We start from the raw sequence: 14,051 nt of genomic DNA, 5'->3' as shown, positions 1-14,051 counted from the left end.
CACACACTGCGTATACACTCCCCCAGCTGTGCAACACACAAACACACACACACACTGCGTATACACTCCCCCGGCTGTGCAACACACAAACACACACACACACTGTGTACACACCCCCAGCTGTGCAACACACAAACACACACACACTGTGTATACACTCCCCCGGCTGTGCAACACACAAACACACACACACACTGTGTATACACTCCCCCAGCTGTGCAACACACAAACACACACACACACACTGTGTATACACTCCCCCAGCTGTGCAACACACAAACACACACACACACAGTGTATACACACACCCCAGCTGTGCAACACACAAACACACACACACACACACTGTGTACACACCCCCAGCTGTGCAACACACAAACACACACACACAGTGTGTATACACCCCAGCTGTGCAACACACAAACACACACACACTGTGTATACACTCCCCCGGCTGTGCAACACACAAACACACACACACACTGTGTATACACTCCCCCAGCTGTGCAACACACAAACACACACACACACAGTGTATACACACACCCCAGCTGTGCAACACACAAACACACACACACACTGTGTACACACCCCCAGCTGTGCAACACACAAACACACACACACACTGCGTATACACCCCAGCTGTGCAACACACAAACACACACACACTGTGTATACACTCCCCCGGCTGTGCAACACACAAACACACACACACACTGTGTATACACTCCCCCAGCTGTGCAACACACAAACACACACACACACACTGTGTATACACTCCCCCAGCTGTGCAACACACAAACACACACACACACACACTGTGTATACACTCCCCCGGCTGTGCAACACACAAACACACACACACTGTGTATACACTCCCCCGGCTGTGCAACACACAAACACACACACACACACTGTGTATACACTCCCCCAGCTGTGCAACACACAAACACACACACACACACTGTGTATACACACACCCCAGCTGTGCAACACACACACACACACTGTGTATACACTCCCCCGGCTGTGCAACACACAAACACACACACACTGTGTATACACTCCCCCGGCTGTGCAACACACAAGCACACACACACACACTGTGTATACACTCCCCCAGCTGTGCAACACACAAACACACACACACACACTGTGTATACACACACCCCAGCTGTGCAACACACACACACACACTGTGTATACACTCCCCCGGCTGTGCAACACACAAACACACACACACTTTGTATACACCCCCAGCTGTGCAACACACAAACACACACACACACAGTGTATACACACACCCCAGCTGTGCAACACACAAACACACACACACAGTGTATACACTCCCCCGGCTGTGTAACACACAAACACACACACACACTGTGTATACACTCCCCCGGCTGTGTAACACAAAAACACACACACACACTGTGTATACACTCCCCCAGCTGTGCAACACACAAACCCACACACACACTGTGTATACACTCCCCCGGCTGTGCAACACACAAACACACACACACACTGTGTATACACTCCCCCAGCTGTGCAACACACAAACACACACACACACTGTGTATACACCCCACCTGTGTAACACACAAACCCACACACACACTGTGTATACACTCCCCCGGCTGTGCAACACACAAACACACACACACAGTGTGTATACACACACCCCAGCTGTGCAACACACAAACACACACACACACTGTGTATACACCCCCAGCTGTGCAACACACAAACACACACACACACTGTGTATACACTCCCCCGGCTGTGCAACACACAAACACACACACACTGTGTACACACCCCCAGCTGTGCAACACACAAACACACACACTGTGTATACACTCCCCCGGCTGTGCAACACACAAACACACACACAGTGTATACACACACCCCAGCAGTGCAACACACAAATACACTGTGTATACACCCCCAGCTGTGCAACACAGAAACACACACACAGTGTATACACACACCCCAGCTGTGCAACACACACACACAGTGTATACAACCCAGCTGTGCAATACACAAACACACAAACACACACACACACTGTGCAACACACACACAGTGTATATCACCCCCAGCTGTGCAACACACACACACTGTATACACACACCACAGCTGTGCAACACACAAACACACACAGAGTGTATACACCCCCAGCGGTGCAACACACACACACAAACACACACACTGTGTATACATTCCCCCACCTGTGCAACACACACACAGTGTGTACACACACCCCAGCTGTGCAACACACACACACACACTGTGTATACACTTCACAGCTGTGCAGCACACACACAAACACAGTGTATACACACCCCCCATCTGTGCAATAGACACACACTAAGAATACACACACACACACTGTATACACACCCCAGCTGTGCAATAGATATCTGTGTGTGTGTATTCTTAGTGTTGCACACACGGAATAGACACAGAGAGTACACCTCCCCAGCTGTGCAATACAGACACAGAGAACACACACACACACACAGAGTGTGTATACACCCCTCCAGCTGTGCAATAAACACGCATCAAGAATACACACAACACACACACACACAGAGGTTTCAGAGTGGTACCCGTGTTAGTCTGTATCGGCAAAAAAAACGAGGGGTCCTTGTGGCACCCGACTAACACATTTATTTGGGCATAAGCTTTCGTGGGCTAATGCCCACTTCCTCGGATGCATGGAGTGAAAATACAGTAGGAAGATATATACACACAGAGAACATGAAACAATGGGGGTTGCCATATCCACTGTAATGAGACTCATCAATTAAGGTGGACTATTATCAGCAGGAAAAAAATAAACCTTTTGTGGTGATAATCAGGGTGGCCCATGTCAAACATTTGACAAGAAGTTGTGAGTAACAACGGGGGAAAAAATTAGCAGGGGGGGGAATAGTTTTTACTTTGTGTAATGACCCATCCACTCCAGTCTCTATTCGAGCCTAATTTAATGGCGTCCAGTTTGCAAATTAATTCCAGTTCTGCAGTTTCTCGTTGCAGTCTGTTTCTGAAGTTCTTTTGTTGAAGAATTGCCACTTTTAGGTCTGTAATCGAGTGACCAGGGAGGCTGAAGTGTTCACCGACTGGTTTATGAATGTTATAATTCTTGACGTCTGATTTGTGTCCGTTTATTCTTTTGCATAGAGATTGTCCAGTTTGGCCAATGTACATGGCAGAGGGGCATTGCTGGCACACGATGGCATATACCACATGGGTAGATGTGCAGGTGAACGAGCCTCTGATAGTGTGGCTGATGTGATTAGGCCCTGTGATGGTGTCCCCTGAATAGATATGTGGATAGACTTGACAACGGGCTTTGTTGCAGGGATTGGTTCCTGGGTTTGTGTATATACACCTTTCCAGGAGTGCAATAGACACACACAGAGAACACACACACTCTCTCTCACATGCACAGATTACATACACACACCCCTGAGCTGTGCAAGAGACACACAGAGAATATACACCTCCCCCCATATAGATACACACATACACGCAGCTGTGCAATAGACACACACAGAAAATACACACACACCATGAGTTGGGCAATAGACACACAGAATACACACACACACAGAAAAACAACGAGGAGTCCTTGTGGCACCTTAGAGACTAACAGATTTATTTGGGCCTAAGCTTTCATGGGCTAAAACCCACTTCCTGTATTTTAAAATACAGCTGGCTGTATTTTAAAGAATCCTGATTGAGGTTACAGGGACAAACCATCCCGATGTGTAGAAAGAATAGTAAATATGGCAGGCGACCAGCTTGGCTTAACAGTGAAATCCTTGCTGATCTTAAACACAGAAAAGAAGCTTACAAGAAGTGGAAGATTGGACACATGACCAGGGATGAGTATAAAAATATTGCTCGGGCGTGCAGGAGTGAAATCAGGAAGGCCAAATCACACCTGGAGTTGCAGCTAGCGGGGGATGTTAAGAGTAACAAGAAGGGTTTCTTCAGGTATGTTAGCAACAAGAAGAAAGTCAAGGAAAGTGTGGACCCCTTACTGAATGAGGGAGGCAACCTAGTGACAGAGGATGTGGAAAAAGCTAATGTACTCAATGCTTTTTTTGCCTCTGTCTTCACGAACAAGGTCAGCTCCCAGACCACTGCACTGGGCAGCACAGCATGGGGAGGAGGTGACCAGCCCTCAGTGGAGAAAGAGGTGGTTCGGGACTATTTAGAAAAGCTGGACGTGCACAAGTCCATGGGGCCGGATGTGCTGCATCCGAGAGTGCTAAAGGAATTGGCGGATGTGATTGCAGAGCCACTGGCCATTATCTCTGATAACTCATGGCCATCGGGGGAGGTCCCGGAGGACTGGAAAAAGGCTAATGTAGTGCCCATTCTTTAAAAAAGGGAAGGAGGAGGATCCGGGGAACTACAGGCCAGTCAGCCTCACCTCAGTCCCTGGAAAAATCATGGAGCAGGTCCTCAGGGAATCAATTCTGAAGCACGCAGAGGAGAGGAGAGTGATCAGGAACAGTCAGCATGGATTCACCAAGGGCAAGTCATGCCTGACTAATCTAATCGCCTTCTATGACGAGATAACTGGCTCTGTGGATGAAGGGAAAGCAGTGGACGTGTTCCTTGACTTTAGCAAAGCTTTTGACACGGTCTCCCACAGTATTCTTGCCAGCAAGTTAAAGAAGTATGGGCTGGATGAATGGACTATAAGGTGGATAGAAAGCTGGCTAGATTGTCGGGCTCAACAGATAGTGATCACTGGCTCCATGTCTAGTTGGCAGCCGGTATCAAGTGGAGTGCCCCAAGGGTCGGTCCTGAGGCCGGTTTTGTTCAATATCTTCATTAATGATCTGGAGGATGGCGTGGATTGCACCTTCAGCAAGTTTGCAGATGACACGAAACTGGGAGGAGAGGTAGATACGCTGGAGGGCAGGGATAGGATACAGAGGGACCTAGACAAATTGGAGGATTGGGCCAAAAGAAATCTGATGAGGTTCAACAAAGACAAGTGCAGAGTCCTGCACTTAGGACGGAAGAATCCCATGCATTGCTACAGACTAGGGACCGAATGGCTAGGCAGCAGTTCTGCAGAAAAGGACCTAGGGGTTACAGTGGACGAGAAGCTGGATATGAGTCAGCAGTGTGCCCTTGTTGCCAAGAAGGCTAACGGTATTTTGGGATGTATAAGTAGGGGCATTGCCAGCAGATCGAGGGACGTGATCATTCCCCTCTATTTGGCATTGGTGAGGCCTCATCTGGAGTACTGTGCCAGTTTTGGGCCCCACACTGCAAGAAGGATGTGGAAAAACTGGAAAGTGTCCAGCGGAGGGCAACAAAAATGATTAGGGGACTGGAACACATGACTTATGAGGAGAGGCTGAGGGAACTGGGATTGTTTAATCTGCGGAAGAGAAGAATGAGGGGGGATTTGATAGCTGCTTTCAACTACCTGACAGGGGGTCCCAAAAAGGATGGATCTAGACTGTTCTCAGTGGTAGCAGGTGACAGAACGAGGAGTAATGGACTCAAGTTGCAGTGGGGGAGGTTTAGGTTGGATATTAGGAAAAACCTTTTCACTAGTATGGTGGTGAAGCACTGGAATGCGTTACCTAGGGAGGTGGTGGAATCTCCTTCCTTAAAAAGCAAAAGGAGGACTTGTGGCACCTTAGAGACTAACCAATTTATTTGAGCATAAGCTTTCGTGAGCTACAGCTCACTTCATCGGATGCAACTCATGAAAGCTTATGCTCAAATAAATTGGTTAGTCTCTAAGGTGCCGCAAGTCCTCCTGTTCTTTTTGCGAATACAGACTAACCCGGCTGCTACTCTGAAACCTCTCCTCCCTTAGAGGTTTTTAAGGTCAGGCTTGACAAAGCCCTGGCTGGGATGATTTAGTTGGGGTTGGTCCTGCTTCGAGCAGGGGGTGGGACTAGATGACCTCCTGAGGTCCCTTCCAACTCCGATATTCTGTGATTCTGTGATTCCTCAGCTGCATGGAGTGGAAAACACAGTAGCAGGTATAAATACACAGCACAGGAAAAGATGGGGGCAGTTGCTACCACTCCGAAACCTACACACACACCTACCCTGAGCCGTGCAACAGAGACACACACACACATCCCGAGCCTCGCATCACACCCCCCCCGATCCCCACATCCTGAGCCACGCATCACACCCCCCCCGATCCCCACATCCTGAGCCTCGCATCACACCCCCCCGATCCCCACATCCTGAGCCACGCATCACACCCCCCCCCAATCCCCACATCCTGAGCCTCGCATCACACCCCCCCGATCCCCACATCCTGAGCCTCGCATCACACCCCCCCCGATCCCCACATCCCGAGCCTCGCATCACACCCCACCCCTGATCCCCCACATCCTGAGCCTCGCATCACACCCCCCCTGATCCCCACATCCCGAGCCTCGCATCACACCCCCCCGATCCCCCACATCCTGAGCCTCGCATCACACCCCCCCTGATCCCCACATCCTGAGCCTCGCATCACACACACCCCTCCGATCCCCACATCCTGAGCCTCGCATCACACCCCCCCCCAATCCCCACATCCTGAGCCGCGCATCACACCCCCCCCCGATCCCCACCTCCTGAGCGGTGCATCACACCCCCCCCCGATCCCCACCTCCTGAGCGGTGCATCACACACACACAGAATACACACCCCCCCCCACGCACACACACAGAGAATAAACACCTTAATAGAAAATAAGCTCTCTCTGACCTACACACACACAAACACTATAGAATAAATACACACAGAGACCCACACTCCCTGAGCTGTGCAATACACATCCCCACACAAAATAAGAACATTCACAAAATACACACGCAACCCACACGTATTGACCACCCACATCTGGTCTGTGCGATGCACCAACACACACAGAATAAACACTCTCACAGAATGTAAATTCTCCCTGACTTACACTTCCGGATGTGTAATAAACAAACACACACACGTCTGACTATCCACACGCGCTGACTTGCACTTCCTGCCCTGGGTAATAGATGCAGACACAAAATAAAACCCCCCAAAGATGCCTGTAAAATACAGTCACGGTGTTTGCATATATTGACCCCTACAGCCTGCAACAAACACACAGTCAATGCACTCACAAAATACACACACTGGTCACACATGGCCTGACCCACGCAATAGACGTAGACACACACGATCAACACAAACACGCTGCCAGAACATAGACACACACTGACCCACACATCCTGATCTGTGCAATAAATACACACAGCGACACACACACACAAATTACACAAACACACTGCCAGAATCGTCGGACGCACTGACCCACACATCCTGGGCCGTTGCCAAACACTCGCACAATAAGCCCAAGAGAGGTCAATGCACACCCATCAAAACGCACACCATCAACCCAAAGACCCACCCACCCACACGTCCACCCAGGCTACTCACTCCCCGACACACGTGCCAATGCACACACTCAACACACACACGCACCCGAAGCAACCACGCATTCCCTGACACAGCACACACAGGAGCACAGTTCTCCCTCTCTCTCTCTCACACACACACATTACAACACACACGCCCTCCCCCACTGCCCGGCGGTGGGCGGGCTCAGAGCAGACGCGATGGAGAGCGTGTTGTGATTTCACAAGATTAGAAAAACCAGATGCCAGCGTGTGATGCAACACAACTTCCCCGTTGGCACAGGGGAAACGGGGGGCGGGGAATGGGGCCAGGGGCCTGTCCCTTCTAGGGGGCACCGGCTCCCATCCGGCCCCAGGGCAGGGATTGGATGGCTCGGGGGGGGGCAGGGAATGGGGCCAGGGGCCTGTCCCTTCTAGGGGGCACCGGCTCCCATCCGGCCCCAGGGCAGGGATTGGATGGCTCGGGGGGGGGCAGGGAATGGGGCAGGGGCCTGTCCCTTCTAGGGGGCGCCGGCTCCCACCCGGCCCCAGGGCAGGGATTGGATGGCTCGGGGGGGGGGCAGGGAATGGGGCAGGGGCCTGTCCCCTCTAGGGGGCACCGGCTCCCACCCGGCCCCAGGGCGGGACTGGCGGGCCCAGGGAAGCAGGGAAGGGGGTGAGGGGCTCTGTGTGTGGGCAGAGAGGGGCCTGCGCGGAGGTGTTGGGGCGGCGGGCTGGGGGGGGCCACAGGCACCCGCCGGAGGCAGATCGGGGGAAGGAAGTGATGGAAAAATCCGTCTCTGCTAAAGAGCTTCAGAGCCACTTCAGCCCTGGGTCAGCAAAATCAGAACTGGAACCAACTGCCTGAGCCCCGTGGGCCAGGCTCTCCCCCCCCATGACCCCCTCGTGTGCGCTTCCGAGGAGCCAGGACTCCTGGGTTCTATCCCTGGCTCTGCGGGGGGAGTGGGGGCTAGTGGTTAGAGCAGGGGGGGCTGGGATCCAGGACTCCTGGGGTCTCTCCCCAGCACTGGGAGAGGAGCAGGGGCTAGTGGGTTAGAGTGGGGGATGCTGGGAGCCAGGACTCCTGGGTTCTATCCCTGGCTCTGGGAGGGGAGTGGGGGCTAGTGGTTAGAGCAGGGCCGAGGGCTAGGAGTCAGGACTCCTGGGTTCTGTCCTGGCCCTGGGAGGGGAGAGGGTGGGTTAGCTGGGGTCCCTGTGGAGGTGGGACAGTTCCTGTCCCTACTGCCTGGGGTGGGGGCCAGCGAGCCGGGGGGCAGCAGCAGGTCGGGTGCGGGGCCGAGGGGAGCCCGGGCAGAAGCTGAGCCGAGCCCGGTGATTCTTACAGAGAAAGAGGAAGCCGGATGAGGCCCCAGTGCCCGTCCCCCGTCACAGGGACTCTTTAGTCACTTCCGGGGACCCCCTCAGCTGATGCAAGCCGGGCTCCCGGAAGGGCCTGGTGCCTGGAGTTATGAGAAGGGGGGTCCGCAGAGCTTTCACTTCCCGTGGAGGAGCTGACTTCGAGGGGGGGAAGGGAGCTGAGCTAACGAGGGAACAGGAAACATGATGGGGGGGGAATCAAGGTGAGGACACATCTGGGGTGGTGTGTGAGGGGGATGGAGGCATGAAGGGGGATGGGAAAAGGAAGAATGGGGGGCTGCGGGTCAGGAGTGAGGGGCACCAGCAGAGCTGGGAGGGAGCCCAGGGCTGGGCTAGCAGGGGGCTGTGGGTCAGGAGTGAGGGGCACCGGCAGGGCTGGGGGGGCCAGGGCTGGGTTAGCAGGGGCTGCGGGTCGGGAGTGAGGGGCACCGGCATGGCTGTGGGGGGGCCAGGGTGGGGGTAGCAGGGGCTGTGGGTCGGGAGTGAGGGGCACCGGCAGGGCTGGGGGGGGCAGGGCTGGGCTAGCAGGGGCTGCGGGTCGGGAGTGAGGGGCACCGGCAGGGCTGTGGGGGGGCCAGGGCGGGGTAGCAGGGGCTGCGGGTCGGGAGTGAGGGGCACCGGCAGGGCTGGTGGGGGCCAGGGCGGGGGTAGCAGGGGCTGCGGGTCGGGAGTGAGGGGCACCGGCAGGGCTGGGGGGGGCCAGGGCTGGGTTAGCAGGGGGCTGTGGGTCGGGAGTGAGGGGCACCGGCAGGGCTGTGGGGGTCCAGGCCGGGGGTAGCAAGGGCTGCGGGTCAGGAGTCAGGGGCACCGGCAGGGCTGGGGGGGGCAGGGCTGGGCTAGCAGGGGCTGCAGGTCGGGAGTGAGGGGCACCGGCAGGGCTGTGGGGGTCCAGGCCGGGGGTAGCAAGGGCTGCGGGTCAGGAGTCAGGGGCACCGGCAGGGCTGGGGGGGGCCAGGGCTGGGCTAGCAGGGGCTGCGGGTCGGGAGTGAGGGGCACCGGCAGGGCTGGTGGGGGCCAGGGCGGGGGTAGCAGGGGCTGCGGGTCGGGAGTGAGGGGCACCGGCAGGGCTGGGGGGGGCCAGGGCTGGGCTAGCAGGGGGCTGTGGGTCGGGAGTGAGGGGCACCGGCAGGGCTGGGGGGGCAGGGCGGGGGGTAGCAGGGGCTGCGGGTCGGGAGTGAGGGGCACCGGCAGGGCTGGGGGGGGTTAGAGCTGGGCTGGCAGGGGCTGTGGGTCGGGAGTGAGGGGCACCGGCAGGGCTGTGGGGGGACAGGGGTGCGGGTCGGGAGTGAGGGGCACCGGCAGGGCTGTGGGGGGACAGGGCTGGGGGGGCCAGGGGTGCGGGTCGGGAGTGAGGGGCACCGGCAGGGCTGTGGGGGGGCCAGGGCGGGGGTAGCAGGGGCTGCGGGTCGGGAGTGAGGGGCACCGGCAGGGCTGTGGGGGGACAGGGCTGGGGGGGCCAGGGGTGCGGGTCGGGAGTGAGGGGCACCGGCAGGGCTGGGCGGAGGCGGCCAGGCGGCCAGGCCGTGTGAAGGGACAGAGGGGGGTAGGCGCCGGCGGGGGCCTTGTTCCTGCCCCGGTGAGGCTGGGCAGGCAGCCGGGTGTTGGCGTCCCTGAGCCGGATGCTGCAACCCCTGGGCTGGATCAGACACTGCCGGGGACGGGGAGCTGCAGGTAGTGAACAGGCCGGGACAAGTCCTGGCTCCCACACCCTGCACCACAGCTTCTCACCGTCACACCAGGGCTGGGAGGGGAGTGGGGTCTGGTGGTTAGAGCAGGGGGGAGGGCGGGAGCCAGGACGCCTGGGTTCTTTGACACTGACTCACTTTTCCTTTCAACTGTTATATCATATCAACTCTTCAGGCCCGATTTTTCCAGTCCTGAAATGGAGCTAATAATACAAACCTGCATCTGTCCCAGCGCCAGGGAGAGAACCCAGGCGTCCTGGCTCCCAGCCTCCCCCGCTCTAAGCCCCATTTCCTGGCCAGAGCCCTGGCTCTGGGGTTCGCGTGTCCAGGTGTTGGGGGAAGGTGACTAAGTCACTGAACTTCATAGTTCAACCCGGGGGCTGGGGTTGTTTGTAGTTTGGCAGGAAAGCCGGGGGCCCCCGCGAGCTCCTGGCCAGGCTCTGACCCCAAACAAGCCGCAGCTGCCCGGCTAGCCAGGTCGGGGCGGGGGTGTCTGGATGGGATGAGTCACTGGCCACACACTCAGGAATGACTCGTGTAGCCCCTGTAAATATCACTGCAACACGACCCAGCTCTGAGCTCATCTTCCCCCCTGGAATCCGGCCCCAGGGCGACCCCCTGCCGTCAATGGAGCCAGAGCCGGTTCCGATCTCAGTGACCCGGGTGTGAAACCGGAGTGACCCCCCTGCCGTCAATGGAGCCAGAGCCGGGCCTGATCTCAGTGACCCCGGTGTGAAACCGGAGTGACCCCCCTGCCGTCAATGGAGCCAGAGCCGGTTCTGATCTCAGTGACCCCCCTGCCGCAATGGAGCCAGAGCCGGGCCTGATCTCAGTGACCCGGGTGTGAAACCGGAGTGACCCCCCTGCCGTCAATGGAGCCAGAGCCGGTTCCGATCTCAGTGACCCGGGTGTGAAACCGGAGTGACCCCCCTGCCGTCAATGGAGCCAGAGCCGGTTCCGATCTCAGTGACCCGGGTGTGAAACCGGAGTGACCCCCCTGCTGTCAATGGAGCCAGAGCCGGTTCCGATCTCAGTGACCCGGGTGTGAAACCGGAGTGACCCCCCTGCCGTCAATGGAGCCAGAGCCGGGCCTGATCTCAGTGACCCCGGTGTGAAACCGGAGTGACCCCCCCTGCCGTCAATGGAGCCAGAGCCGGTTCCGATCTCAGTGGCCCTCCATGCCGTCAATGGAGCCAGAGCCGGTTCCGATCTCAGTGACCCCGGTGTGAAACCGGAGTGACCCCCCCCAACGTCCATGGAGCCAGAGCCGTGTCTCATCTCAGTGACCCCGGTGTGAATCCGCAGTGAGCCCGCTGGAATCAGGGCCAGATTGCGCCCAATCTGTAGAGGGATTCGCTCAGGGCAGAAGCATCCCAGGAATCCGGTTGCATGTGGGGTTTTGGAGATTGCAAAGTTTTCCTGCCTTGGGCTCCGGGCCCAGCCTCTGTCAGCTCTGGTGAGTCACCCAGCTCCCGGTCCTGGGGAGATTAGCACGCACCTCAGGCTGTGAGGGTGTGGGTGTGAGCACGCGCATCTGTAGCACGGAGGGTGTGTGTTTGTGTTGCTGTTGACGCGTGTGTGTTTGTGTTGCTGGGTGTGTGGCTGTCTAGACGCGTGTTGCGGCGACTGGCTGGGCGTGTTTGCGTTGCTGTGTGAGTGTGTGAGTCTGACTGTGTGCGCTTGTGTTGCTGTAACACGGTTGTGCGGCTCTTGACGTGGGCGTGTTTGGGGGCGGGCTTCTGTGTGTCTGTGTCTGGCAGGGAGGGGTGTGTGTGTGTGTGTGTGTGATCGGGGGAGGAGTTTTTGTGTGTGTGTGTGAGCGCGAGGGTGGTTGTGTGGGTGCGTTAGGTGTAGTGTGTATGGGGGGGTTGTGTGTGCGTGTTTGCAGCCCTCAAACTGAGCCCAGTCAAACACGTCTCACCCTCTCGTTTCCCCTCCCAGCCCAAGAGACTCAGGCCCCTTCCCGCCACGGATCCCACCGCTGGCACCAGAAGTCTCTCTGCGCTGGCCCCTTGGGTCCCCACTAAGGAGAGTGGGGGGAGCAGCCACAGGACCCACTAAGGAACACTGGGGGGCACCGGCAGCCCTCCCACAAACAGGTGTCTGCAGTGGGGTATTTGTATCTGGGTGTGAACAGAGCCCGGTGCTCTCTGGCCTCCGCCAGCGCCTGGGGCCGAGAACAGGAACCGGGGCCTGGCAGGAACTGCCCCGGGCCAGGGCGTCTCGGGCCGCTGCTCCCGGGAGGGGTCAGCAGTGGGGGCGGGGGGGGGGGGCAGTTTCCGGGGACGCGGCTGGAACTGGTGGATTTGCCGAGGGCAGGTTGCTTGAGCAATTGGCGTCCTGTAAATTGTTCTGGGCAGGAAGGTGAAAGAGAGGGGGAGGGGGAGGGGGAGAAAGAAAGAAAGGAAGAAAGAAAGAAAGACATTTCCACTCCAGATTGCTAGCCTGGCCCTGGGTGCCCCCCTCCCCTGCCAGGCCCCCCGCAGTGCCCCTCACTCCCGACCCGCAGCCCCCTGCTATCCCAGCCCTGCCCCCCAGCCCTGCCGGTGCCCCTCACTCCCGACCCGCAGCCCCCTGCTATCCCAGCCCTGCCCCCCAGCCCTGCCGGTGCCCCTCACTCCCGACCCACAGCCCCCTGCTAGCCCAGACCTGCCCCCCAGCTCTGCTGGTGCCCCTCACTCCCAACCCGCAGCCCCTGCTAGCCCAGTCCTGCCCCCCCCCCAGCTCTGCCGGTGCCCCTCACTCCCGACCCGCAGCCCCTCTGCTCTGCCCCACACAGCACGCAGCGATCGAGGGGTCCCTTTGGGTAGCCGGATTCCCAGAGGCCGGTGCACTCGTTTCACTGGTAGGTGAAGCCGGCGGAGGCCGGATCTGGGCAGTGCGCAGGTTCTTGCTCTGGCCCAGCCGAGCCAAGAGCTCCAACGTGGGAATAACAGCTCCAGGCCGTACACGACCCCCTCGGATGTTCAGTAAACACTGCGGGTGAGTGCGTCATTTCCCTTCGCTTCTGGCCTTGCAACGCAACCTCTCAATGGCCTGCAAGGGCAGCGGTGTGTAGTGGGTCAGAGCAGGAGGGGCTGGGAGCCAGGACGCCTGGGTTCTCTCCCCGGCTCTGGGAGGGCAGCGGGGTCCAGTGGTTAGAGCAGGAGGGCTGGGAGCCAGGGCTCTGTTGTGCTGGGCTCTGCACAGACACAGGGCGAGACAGTCCCTGCCCCAGCTGAGATCAGGGCCTCGTTGTGCCGGGCGCTGCCCAGACACTGTCCGAGATGGGGGCCCTGCTGTATTTAATGATCCAGCCCACCCCACTCCTGGGCCCCCAAGCACGCTGAGTGTGGAGACAGCCGGTCAGCCCAACATTCAGGGACCCCCCAGGCCGGGGAGGCATCAGCCTGGGGCTTCCTGGGTAGAGAAGGAGAGAGGGGAAAAAACCTTCTATGCCAGGGAAAGAACACAACAAAGAGCTGTCCGTCCTGAGAACTGCCCTTGGGGAAACGCCAGCACCAGCCCTGGTCACCAATCTGTCCATTTGTCCATCCCCTACACCCCCAGCTACTTGTCTGTCCAT

At 57.7% G+C, this 14,051-nt stretch overlaps 1 protein-coding gene across 1 annotated transcript in view; it reads left to right on the top strand.

Annotated features, from left to right (window-relative positions):
• The window catches only part of ABHD16A (abhydrolase domain containing 16A, phospholipase), a 536,419-nt gene that overhangs the window by 329,310 nt on the left and 193,058 nt on the right, over nucleotides 1–14,051 (top strand). The gene's annotated exons all lie outside the window — the stretch shown is intronic.

The sequence above is a fragment of the Eretmochelys imbricata genome, chromosome 14 (genome assembly GCF_965152235.1).
Source record: "Eretmochelys imbricata isolate rEreImb1 chromosome 14, rEreImb1.hap1, whole genome shotgun sequence".
NCBI lineage: Eukaryota > Metazoa > Chordata > Testudines > Cheloniidae > Eretmochelys > Eretmochelys imbricata.
Note: the sequence above shows the minus strand (reverse complement) of the source record. Positions and strands in the feature narration are given on the sequence as shown.